General features: G+C 42.8%; 1 protein-coding gene across 2 annotated transcripts in view; it reads left to right on the top strand.

Moving 5' to 3' along the window:
• Nucleotides 1–1,502: 1,502 nt before the first annotated feature.
• The window catches only part of CNOT6 (CCR4-NOT transcription complex subunit 6), a 76,133-nt gene continuing 65,166 nt past the window's right edge, over nt 1,503–12,469 (top strand). Inside the window, exon 1 of one of the 2 annotated variants that reach the window (XM_047082771.1) lies at nt 1,503–1,895. The gene's annotated coding sequence lies outside the window, so the exon portion shown is untranslated. The remainder of the gene's footprint in view (nt 1,896–12,469) is intronic. The other variant, XM_047082764.1, reaches the window with a different exon arrangement.

Genomic DNA, 12,469 nt, shown 5'->3' with positions numbered 1-12,469 from the left:
CATAAATTAGTTGTTTCATGCACTAAGGTTTTTGTTATGAACTCCCCTCCTCCATCCCCACTGTGCCAATTGTAAAAAGTAGCTCCCTCTGGAAAGATCAATTACAAAAATGGCACCTCACTGTCCAGGCTAGAGCACAGGTTTCCAGGGCACAGCACTCAAGGCGGGGGCAGAGACCCAGATAGATGTCAGCTCCTCAGCCAGGCTGCACAATTCCAGTACTCTGTGGTCTGGGGCTGGGAGATGTGGAGGGATGGGCAAGTGTAGGTCTGCACTTGTTTTGTCAATCCCTTACCCCTGCTGGGCTTTGCTGTTGCCCTGCCTTGCCTGTCCAGTGTCCTCTGGCACTTGAAGATGGGGCTGTCACTTGAATTCTTGGAAGAAGACAGGTAAGGACAATCCCACGGCGGTGCTGGAGAGGCAAGTATGGAACTCAAACAGCTTTTGCCCTTCCATCTTTTCCTGGCTCTTCCAGTTCTCCTCTGCCCCAGCAGCAAGCTGCCACCCATTTCCCATGTCCTGTAGCCCAAGACAGCCTTCAGTGTGGGGATGTCTCACTTTGTTGCTATTGTTAATTCCTGGAATCAATTTCACACATTTCTTGGGGGTTGATCTTTCAAGAAGGAGCCAGTGGCCCATCTTAGTTTGCCATGTAGGTCTCTCACATCATGCCCCTGAGCATGCCTCTCTAATGGATTTGTTTGTTGGGTGTCTCTCTTTTCCCTAGACTTTGAGCTTACTCAGGGCAGGGTGGGGTGTTTCATCTCTACATCCTGGCTCCAACACAGGGGCTCCAACCGCCAGTTAACCGACGTGCACTGATGCAAGCATTATCAATTAGCCCAGTCCTTTTCCTGCTCATCTTCAATCATCACCTGAACAGAATATCTTGATTTTTGAAGGCAGCCTCGGACAGTTACTCCGGCTGGGATCCCACCACCAGAACTGTCCCTTAACTTGCTGGACTGAACGACCATTAATGGGCCGAAACGGGCCATTAATTTTTTTTCTGCATATGTGAGGCAAGAGGAATCGTGAGACTGTTCACGATTTAAAGTCTCGTCTTTAATCAGATCAAGGCACTGGCTAAAGTCAAAAGTCTGAGAGCTGGTCCATGTCTTCACGTGATCGACAGGAGAACGAAGGGGAAAGAGATCGAGGAAAACGAGGGAAGAGAGGAGACAAAAGTGAACAGCCTGAGACACACACACAAAAAAGGGGGCGTGGGGAGGGGAGATGGAAAAACGGAGGACCGTTAAGGAGAGGAGAGAGTAGGGACCGAGCAGGAAAGGAGCGGAACAGAGCGGGAAGAGGAGCGGGAGGGCTGGCCTAGGAGCGCGCCGGACAGGCGCACCGCTGTCCAGCGCGGGGGGTGAGAAGGCGGGGCTTGGGAAACTACGAGAGGGGAGCGACCCACCCCGTCGGACACCGAATGGTCGCGCCCGGCGGCGGCGGCCAATGGGCGGCCGGGATGTTGGAGCGGCGGCGGCGGTCGGGGTGCTCGCTGGCTGGGGGACGGCGGCCGCCGCCATGATGCTTGTTTGCTTTCAATGAAAACGAGGGGGGCGCGAAGGAGGAGGCGGCGGCGTCGGTGGCGGCGGCGTCGGCGGCGCGGAGGCGAAGGCGGCAGTGGGCGCAGCGAGGCGGGCGAGGCCGGGGGCCGAGAGGGCGGGAGGGCATAGTGGCGGCCCGTCGGGGCGCCTGAGGCGGGCGGCTGACGCGGTGGCGCTCGGAGGGGGAACAAAGAGCGGCGGCTGAGGCGGCGGAGGAGCGGCGGCGGCGGCGGCGCTGCAGCAGCGGGCGGGACTGGTATGGTGGTTCCACAGGTCAGACCGCGCTGCACTCACAGGGAGGAGGCGGCGGCAGCGGCGGAGGAAGGCGGCGCACCCCGAGAGGTGAGGGAGACGGACCCGAGGCCCGGCCGGGCTCTGCTGCCCGCACTGGCCGCGCACGGCCCCCGCTCGGTCGTGCCCCCGAGACCGAAGCGCGCGGGGTCTTAGCGCGGGCAACTTGAGTTTTGTGGGTAGCGAGCCCGTAGCTTGGCTGAGCTGGCGGCTGTTTAGGGGGGAAAGCCTTTCTCCGATCGGGCTGGGTCCCAGGCCGCGCCCCCGCGCCCAGCCGGGGGGCGGGGGGCGTTGATTGACGGCGGGGACTGGGGGGCTCAGGGCGCGGGGGAGCGGCGCCCGGGCCCTGGGACCCCGACTCTGGTCATCCCGAGGAGGCGGGTGGGTGTTGTGGACTCTTGGCCAGGATGGGTGGCAACTTTGGCGGAGTGGCTGTGTGGGATTGTGCGCCGTGGAGTGTGGGACTTCGCAGTTACCGCAACGCGGGAAACCAACTGTTGACCCTCTACCCCAAAAGTATTTCAAATTCAGTTTAACGCAGATTTGGGGGGAGGGAGTAGGTGTGACAATGACCTGGTTGAAGAGGCACTTAGCACCAGATTTGAAGATTTATAGTATTGCTCAGAGCTCGGAGATAGCCCTAGTTAATTACTTGAAGCCGTTTTCTCCAGTAACCCCGAACCTCATCCTCCTTTTTATATTTAAACACCAGTCGTTATTGTCTTTGTAAACTTTTTGACTCTTTTTCCTTTCTCATCTTCTCCAGAGAGTCTGCTAACACCTGTAACCTTTTCTTTAACTGTTACTGCAGATGACAACATTGTGAATAGTCATCTTGCTTGCTCTTCTTGAATTACTGTGTTAAGCTGACGTTGTTTAAATAATCTGCTTGAATTTGAGTTCCTGCACTTACCATTTTCTAGGAGGATTGTATTGTTAGTGCGGAATTTCTTGCATTCTTGTGTCTGGAAATTTAATTTTGGAGAGGAAAAGAGGGAATATGAACAAGTGGCAAATAAAATGGCATCTAATAGCACTTTGTGTTTTTCACAATCACTAGGGTTTACCATTTCAAAACAGTGTTGTTGGCTCTAAGAGTTGATATGGTCATTGATCAAGAGGTTTTGAAGACTTTTGTAATTGCTGTCAGAGCGGTTATGACAGTCTTCAGAATGGGATGACTTTTAGAGTTAAAATTGCTTAATATTTTTAGACCAGTGATCTGGCCCAGTCACCTTGCTTTAAACAAAATATTTGTAAAGCTACATGTGGAAACTGAGACCTAAAGAGGTTAAAGTGATTTGCCCAAGGTACTTTTAAAGGGAAAGGACCAGGTTTTGTGTGAGTGTGAAAGCACATCAAAGAGTGATGTAATTGGTGGGGAGGGCAGAAGGTTTTTTAATGGGTAGAAGTTATTTGGGATAGATGTGTCTGTTCAGTTCTCAGGTGAACAAGATACTTAATGAAGTAGTGAAAACAAGGATGGGCTAGAAGACAGACATTTTCAGGAAGATTCACTCTCTGAAAGTTGATTTTTGCATAGTTTCAGAAGTGTCTTGATCAGTGGGATGTAGATGAAGAAGCCCTTTTGAATGCCTGTTTTGGTTGTAGGTGTATTCAGGTTTCTTAAATCTTGGTAAATCAAAACTACAATTATTGGAAAATTTCAGACTATTTTCTCTTGACTAGAAATGAAGTTGGTTATAGAACTTGGTCCTGACTGCAAATAAAGGTATTGTAGGAATTTGCCTACTGTACTGGTTTATAAATATGAATTTTGGTCCATGCTTAGGCATGCCACTGTACTTGTGTTAACCTTCTTATATTCTTTGAAGCATAAACCTTTTTTTTTTTTTTTAAGTTTATTTATTTATTTTGAGAAAGAATCCCAAGCACCGCTCTGCACTGCCAGTGCAGGACCTGATATGGGGCTCGAACTCACTAACCGTGAGATCATGACCTGAGCTGAAACCAAGAGTTGGATGCTTAACCAACTGAACCACGCAGGTGCCCTGAAGCATAAACCTTTTTCATATCGTAGTGCACTGGAAAGGGATAATATATGTAAGGCATACTGGAATAAATGGTCAACATTACAGCCGTAGCCTTTGGTCCATGAGGGGTGAGGGACCACTAACTTTCCTATATACTTGCTCATTGGGAAGCTATGCTTTTAAAATGCTTATCATTTTGGAAAAGTCCAAATAGGTTTAGTAAGGATATATATTTTAATGCAGAAAAGACTTAGATTTGTGGGCCTGCAGCACTTATTTGCGTTTTTTTGTTGTGGATGGAATTCAGTGCTATGTAGAAAAAGGTTCCGATTTCAGTTTTCAAATCCTCAGCTTCCACTTTTGGCTTATTTTTTTTTTTTGCTTTCACCTTGCCTGCTACTCACTTTCCAAAGGTAGCCAGTTTACAACAAGTGTGATTAAGGAAACACCATGTGAAATTAAGATATACTTGATAAATTAAACTGTAAACTTCCTGTACACAGAGCCTGGCGTGTTAAAGTACAATGGAATGCACCATATTTTGGTTTTTGAACAAGTAATGAAAAGGAGTAGGTTGTTTGTATCCAGAATGAGGACCCATGTGTAGGCTGCCTTAACCTTACCCTTCTCTGGCCTTACCTCTCCGTCATCAGTTTATATTTTCTGGATAACTTCAGTTGGATGTCAAGGAATAAAACATGCTGGACACGGTATTGGACCCTGAGAGTTCAAAAATGAATACTACCTAGTTTTTGTCATGCAGTCTCTAGTTATCATAGGCGCATGAAGTGCTATGAGAGAATAGAAGAAAGAATAAATTCGCAGAAGGCGTGGGGCCAGTTTACAGAAAATAACAGCAGAATAGGTGTTTGTCAAACTGGGGAGAGGGGTCATTTCAAACAGAAGGGAACGGTGGGTGCACTCAGGTGCCAAAAGTTGGGCTAAGACCCAATGGTGAGGTGTTAATGGAACAGGAAGAGTGGCCTGCAAAGGTGTGTCCAGCCTAGATTTTGAAGGACCATGCTTGCTCAACTAAAAATGAGGTTTATATCTTTATCCTGTAGCAAAAGAAGGAACCAAAATATTTTTAGTATGGGAGCAAGGTGATTTATAGACCACTTTGGCATCAGTGTGGAGGATTGAGTGGAGGCCCTATATATAAAAAAAGTCACATTTTAGGTACTGTGGAGTTAATGACTCTGAATCTTTTTAATTTGGATATAGTGTCTGTTGTGTTCTGTAGTTCCTTTTATAGTGGACTTGAGGGTTTGCCCAATTGCTTTACAATGCTGGGTAATTTAAAATCAAAATGTCAGGATGTTTTGGAAGAAGTTAAAAGCAGTCAAAACAATGAAACCCATAAAATGGTACACTTGAAAATTCAGGCACTGAGAACTTGTTTTTTGAGTTCTGCTTAGGCAGACTGTAGAGCTTAAGCTGGAAAAAACAACTCTCTGCTCACCAGAAGTGGGAGGCACCAGCTTTTAAAGATTGCAACTCTCCTAATAGTCTATTGGGACATAGGCCATATGTATGTGAAACTTGTAGGAGGGCAGAGTTTTCTCTCCAGTAATTTACTGCAATTGGAGCATTGAAATTAAAGTCTCTGAGCTCATGATACAGCTAGCTGTTAATTTATGTAGTCTATTCTGCTGTGTAGCAACATACAGGTTCCCAAAAGCTACCATGGTATGCAAGATTGTGCAGTAAAAACTACAGGCCTTGTGGGGGAAAATGAGATTGGAGTCCAACACTCAAAAACGTAGTGACTTATTTTGAAAAAGGAACCTGATGAAAATGGTAGCAAAGTTTTACACATGTGAAATGGCTAAGGAGTATCTAAATATTCCAGTAAATGTGGCACTTTACATTGAGAAAGACCTCATTTGCTTGTGGAAATGGGCATCAAAATGTTTGCTGTTTGTTACTTTGAAGTGGTAGCAGGCAGGTTATCTGAAATCAAATGGAATGTTTAGTAACACCAGATGTGGGTGGGTGGGTGTGTCTTGTATCACACACATGGAGAACTGTCTGGAGGGTGGGTGTTTAAGATGTGTGTGTTTTGTGTATTTCTGCTCAGCTCAGTTTGGCTGGGTGCAGTTTTCTACCTTCGTTTAGTGCGGTAGATGCAGATGAGAAATGGCATGCAAATGAGAATTTTGCGTTACGCTTAAATTCCCTAATATATCAATCACACTGGAACAAACTCACATTTCAGAACAAGCAATAAAGCAGAACTAATTATACTTGAATACAGCATTTTAAAATAGTACTGAAACGCGGTTCAAAAAATACCCAAACACCCATATGTTAGGCACCATGTATAGACTTGCTATCCTTATGGGACTTATGGTCTTTTGTCCCAAGTGGGGTTTATAGTGGGGTGTAAAGACAAATGGACCAATAAAACTCTCACAGGTTATACAGTAATAAGGAGTATACAAAGCAAGTGCTAAGAAAGGAACAACTGATTCTGCTTGGGAAACTTGATAGAGTCATCTCCGAGGTCTTTGAGCTGAGTTTTGAAGGGTGAATAGGCACTTGCCAGGCTGAGTAGGACTTTTCATGGAGAAGGAATGATATTTGCAAAGTCAAGTTACATACGACTTTGGCTGTGAAACATAGGACGCAAGGATGGGAGGGATAGGAGGAGTGGCCAGAAACAGTTTGTGAATAGTCTAAGGCTTTTTCTTAAAGTGTTGGGACTTCTGTCTGTATATCCTGGGGATCCACTGAGAGGTTGAGTGGATAGTAGTGGGGCAATTGTGTGTGACACACTTTTTTCAGGAGACAGTAAAAATACGGACAGTGGATGAAAGGGGTCAGAGTTCATTTAAGTCCTTGTGAGAGGCTAAGGATATCAGCATAGGAGCTGGACAAGAATAGGATAAATTTGAAAGATACCAGAATTAGGGACAGACAAGCAATGAGTTATAAAAATAGGGAATTGAGTACCACTCAGAAGGTTTTTAGCTTGGGTAACTTGGTATGATTTAACTTGGGGGAAGTAGAGGAAGAAGAGCAGATTTGGGCAAAGGAAGTGGAATAGGTTGCTTTTGCATCTGACTTTCATATGCCCATTGGGTATTTAGGTGCACTATGTCTTAATAGGTATCTGGACCAGAGAATGGTTGGGAATTTTAAAGACTGGGTTAGTATATAGTTAGTATTGGAAGTTAGGAGATCACTCAGGAAGAGTGTATGAACAAATGCTTTTTACCTTTTTTTAGGGAGGTAGAGTCCCCATTTGAGAATCGGTTGAGAATTATGGCTCCTGCTGAAGAGAATAAAAATATGCATACACTTAAGTGTGAAACTTACTTAATGAAACACAGGATAATATAGGACAGGAAGAAGAGGTGACCAAGGGAACCCTTAGGAACAGCCAAAATTACATTTTGGACACAATGGCAATAAAATGGTTAAAGAGGTAGGAGAATAAGAGAGTACAATTACAGATGCCAAGAAAGGTAGGAGTGCCGAGCAAGAGGGAGTTTTCAGTGACAAGTGATGGCCAGGTTTAGGGTAGGATGAGCTCTGAGAATAGTTTAATAGGATTTGGCGGTTAGGTGAATATAAGCAGAGCAAATTTTTCTGGAACCAGGGAGGTGGAAGTCAGACTGTAGGTTAGGCTGGGGACAAATGGGAGGTTAAGGTGGAAAAATGTTATAGACTGCTGTTTGGAAAAGTTTAGAGTGGGAAAGAAGGAAAGGGGGTAATATAAAGAAGAGGACAGGGTTGACTGAAGGTAAACACCTATATTTGTTGCCTACCTTATGTTTTCCTTAAGCCCAAAACTTAGGAAATTTCTATATATATTTATATTTCAGACTTTTCCCTGATATATTAGCTGAAATGATGAACTTTTTATTGGATCACATAAAGCTTTTTCTTTGTGGAATTTTATGTGATTTAAAAAGCAAAGGAAAAATTTCCTCATTGGAGGTGGACCTGATGTGAAATCATAATATTAGAACTTTCAGTCTTCAGTTACTGAAAGCCTAAAATTTACTCTTCATATTCCCTTGCTAGATTTGTATTTGTCCTGTGCTCAACAGTCTGCAGTTGAGTTAAATGTTTGATGTACTTTTAAATGTAGAATAGTAGCAAAGAAGGCATAGTCATTTTCTTTCAAAGTTATTTGCTACACATATATACCTTACAAAGTAAGCATATGGAGATCTAACAAAACAAAAATTAGACAGTGATCTTTGTATCTAAAAGGAGTATTACAGGTGATTCTCTGGATACATCTAGCTGTCCCATATAGATTTTTTTTAACTAGGCAGATTTTGAGTGGGGTGGTGTGGCAAGATAGATGAAAAAGGATATTGGAGGAGTCCTTGCTAATTAAGACCAAACAGAAATGAAGATTTATTCAAGTTAAGTCAAAAATATTTCTTGCATTCAGCTTTTTGGGGGGCAATTTTTTTTTCTTCCTTAAGATTGTGTATGGTTGTATGCAAACACCACAGCATCATAAAGCAGTATCTGATGAAGCTAACTGCCATGTTTTGTGGACTGAAAGCTTCTTTTGTATATTTTCATCTAAAATTGTTGAAAATGAAAACTGTACTTTATTTGGGACATCTGAAGAATTATCATTTGGTTTCTAATTTTAGGGAGACTAGAGATATTCAGACTTAGGGATTTGCAGTCAAAGAAAGAAGGAGCTTTGTTGAATGCTAATGATGTGGTACGCATTGTGCTTTACATGTGTTATTTTATTTAATCCTCATACCAAAATTGTGAGGTAGATATCATTTTATAAATGAGGAAGCTTTAGCCTTAAAGATGAATGTAAACATATCTTTCTTGATATCGGTCTGTTTGACTCTAGTTTGTGTGTTTTTGTTTTTGTTTTTGTTTTTGTTTTTTTTTTTTTGAGAGTGCAAGTGAACAGGGGAGGGGCAGAGGGAGAGAAAGAGAATATCTTTTTTTTTTTTTTTTAATTTTCTTTTTAACGTTTATTTTTGAGACAGAGACAGAGCATGAACGGGGGAGGGTCAGAGAGAGATGGAGACACAGAATCTGAGGCAGGCTCCGGGCTCTGAGCTGTCAGCACACAGCCTGATGCGGGGCTCGAACTCACGGACCGCGAGATCATGACCTGAGTCAAAGTTGGACGCCTAACTGACTGAACCACCCAGGCGCCCCAAGAGAGAGAATATCTTAAGCAGGCCTGATGTGGGGCTGTGTCTCAGGACCATGACATTGGTCTCAACCTGAGTTGAGATCAAGAGTCAGATGCTCAACTGGCTGAGCCACCCAGGCGCCCCTCTAGTTTGTAGTAATTTCACTGTACATCCCCCACTTCCGTCCTAACACAGTCTCATGGTGCTGTGGCTTAGAATGGACCTTTGATATACATTTGATGATATAGGGAGACCCAATTGCTGCCCCAAATTTATAACCATTTACATTGGTGGCTGATCGTATTGATAGAATGAAACTACCTGGCAGATTCTTAATATTTGTGATCCTCTTAGGTTATGGATCAAAAACTTCATGAGAGTCCACATAAGAATACTATTCATGCTGGCCAAAAATCCAGTTTTAAAGCATTTCATTGTTTTAGGAAAAGGCAGTCACTTATGTGGTCAGAAAGCAGTGCATAATGGAACTCCATTTCAACAGAGTTGCTTAAGATTTCTTTCCAAATCTTCTGAAACATCACTAGGTAGCTTCAGAGCAATATTGTAGTGTTATTATTGATGATTTGTAAGGTCAGCATTTCATGAATAATTTTCTTGTAGGGGAAAAAAGGACTAGTGCGTTAAAACATGGCCAGGATATTAAAACCTCCTAAGTGATTGGATATATGAATTAGAATAAATGTTGAATGCCTCAAAGGCCAAAATCACCACTAGTTGGTGGTAGCTAGACTATCATGAGTTATTGTAAGAGAGAGAGCAGCAAATAGATTATGGAAAATCTGACAAAAGATAAGAAGGAAATGAAGAGATTTCTGTTGGCATCCATCATTTGGTGCTGAAGCTGTAAATGAGATGGTTGTTTACAGCTTATCTCATGCTAAGGAGCAGATTTAGGATTGGTGGCCCCCCTTACCTTGCTGTTTTGATCTTGGTGAGGTTTTGACTTATTTACCCTGCTTATTAGTGGGTACTTACTTAGCTTTTGCTGATTAGATGGCAAATCTTACTTGTCTTAGTATGTTGTACTTTAACTTCAAATATAGAAAATAAAAATCTAACCTAACCTGTATTTGCTGTATTTTCATAGTCGTGTTTTGAGTTAATTTATTGGATTGACTGAAATTGCTAGTATTTCAACCATTTTTAAAAATATATTTACTTATTTTTTTAAGTAAGAGAGCGCAAGTGGGATAGGGACAGAGGGGGGGGGACAGAGGATCTGATGTGGGCTCTGCGCCAACAGCAACAAGCCTGATCTGGGGCTCAAACTCATAAACAACTCACAAACCACAAGATCATGACCTGAGTTGAATTCGGATGCCCAACCAACTGAGCTGTGCCCCCTGAACCATTTTTGACCTTTCAAATTGGTAGTTTCCTATGGTTGTTGCACAGGAAACTTCTCTCTCTGCTTCTCTGACTATATTTTATACTCACTCGTGTGTGATTGGGCCCATGCACACAGTTAGAATTGCGTTGTGACAGGAGTCTGGTAACAGGCTGTTGCAGGCTGTCTGTTACGGGCTGGGCACTGCGGATGCAGATGGGTATGCCGATCTTTTCCTGTTAGAGCGTGGTTTTGACTGCTACATCTGCTGTTCAGCTCTATGTTTTGGAGGAATATTTTACCATAATTTAAAAATCACTCCATTTTCACCAAGGTCTTTTACTGATTGGAAATTTTAAACCAATTTGGACTGGAACTTATTTTTGTACTGCTTGAAAAAGGATTTAAGGAAATTGTGTGTGAGATTTTAGGAGGAGGGGGAGGTGGCTACAGAAACCTTAAGTTCTTAAAAATATTACTAAGATGTTATTTGTCTTTTTCGTTCTTAATCTCTTAATGAGTGTACAGTGGAGTTTTCCAGAAGCTAAAAAAAATGATGTGTGGGATCTGATCAGATTGACTTCGGAGCAGATATGCGAATCCAGCTGTCTTCTAGTATGTCAGACATTAAAGAGACATGCAAAAATGCAAGACAGTGTCATTCTTCTCACAAAATTTTACTTTGTTTTCAAAAATAGTTCCTTTTCATAAAAATGTTTTAACATGGGATGGTTGTATATTTAACAAGTTAATACATATTAAAATTTTCTTAGTTCTAATTTCTAGGATGACAAATGTTGATAGGTATAACCTACATAAATGAAAGCTCTTTGGGGGTATTTGTGAGTTTTTAAAAGTATGTAAGCATTCTGAGGCGATAGTGTTTGAGATCTGCTGTCTTAGAGTATTAGGCAGAGGTTGGGAGTAGAGAAGGCAGGTGGGGAGTAGCTTGGAAAGATGATACATCTGTGAAGGAAACTGGAGGGCTGATGGTTTCAACCACACAATATTTGAGGAATGAACATGAGATCTTGGCTTTATCAGTGCCAGAATTCTAGAGTTGTGTGAAGAGCTAGATTGTCCTAGGTTCAACCCCTCCCCCTGCCCCCCCAGCTCTACTACTTAACAAGCATGTATGACCTTGGCAAATGATTTAAACCCTTGTGTCTTCGTCTAAAATACAATGCGATATTATCTAACTCATGGGCTGCTTTGAGAATTGAGTTGAGAGTAATAAAAGTAAATGACTGCATAGTGGTTAGATAGAGCACAGACTTGTGGATCAGACTTGGGTTAAAATCATAGTTGTGCCACTGGCATCTCTGTGACCTCGGGCAAGTTACTCATTCTCTGGACCTTCCCTTCTGTTTGTAAGGAGAATAGTAGTATTTACTTACAGGAGTCCTGAAGGGTTAAATGAGACCATGTATGTGAAGGGCCTGATAGGCCTGTCACGAGGTGAGTGCTCAGATAACATTGGCTGTTACTGCCAAGTGCAGAGTGTGGCAGATGGGCAGTGCAACACAGTTTTGCCGTTACCCCCATCTGTTTGAGGTTTGCTCTTAATCTGCTAGGGCATGTCACTAAGATTATGTTTATACAGTTTAATCTTTAAGTTTTTCCCCTTGATTCTTGTCCTAGAACCAGTACTCTCGGTTTTTGGTCCTTTCTGTCTGGTTTTTCTAGATTTTGCTTTCAAGGTTAGAAGTATAGATGTTAGTTTTTCTTATTGCTGGTAAAATGGGCCCTGCTTCTGTTAGCACACTTGTCTCTTACAAATGTTTGCTCTCTTTTTTTTTTTTTTTTTTTTTAACTATCACAGCTTCTCTCCTTGAATTCTTATAATTATTCACCAGGCACTTACTATTTGCCAGGCTCTGAAGAGAAAAAATATTAAAAATAGAAGTGCAAGGAGCTATATTAGAGTAGGTGAGTGAGACATAAAAGAAAAAGTCAGGTGTGGTTAAAGATACTCTTATAGAAAAAATCTTCAAGGTTCGGAAAAGCTCAAAGCAGGGAATGATAAGCTCTGTGTTTGGGAGGAGGGATAGGGAAGGAAGGACCTGTTTGAAGTCGGATATCTGATTTGGCATTTGAAGATGACCAGAGTTCCTTAAGGTATCTGGAGGAGAGGGAGAGATGGCATTT

The sequence above is a fragment of the Lynx rufus genome, unplaced genomic scaffold (assembly GCF_022079265.1).
Source record: "Lynx rufus isolate CCGP_SWC_20201006 ecotype Redwood Valley unplaced genomic scaffold, mLynRuf1.p SCAF_1, whole genome shotgun sequence".
NCBI classification, from domain to species: Eukaryota; Metazoa; Chordata; class Mammalia; order Carnivora; family Felidae; genus Lynx; species Lynx rufus.
Note: the sequence above shows the minus strand (reverse complement) of the source record. Positions and strands in the feature narration are given on the sequence as shown.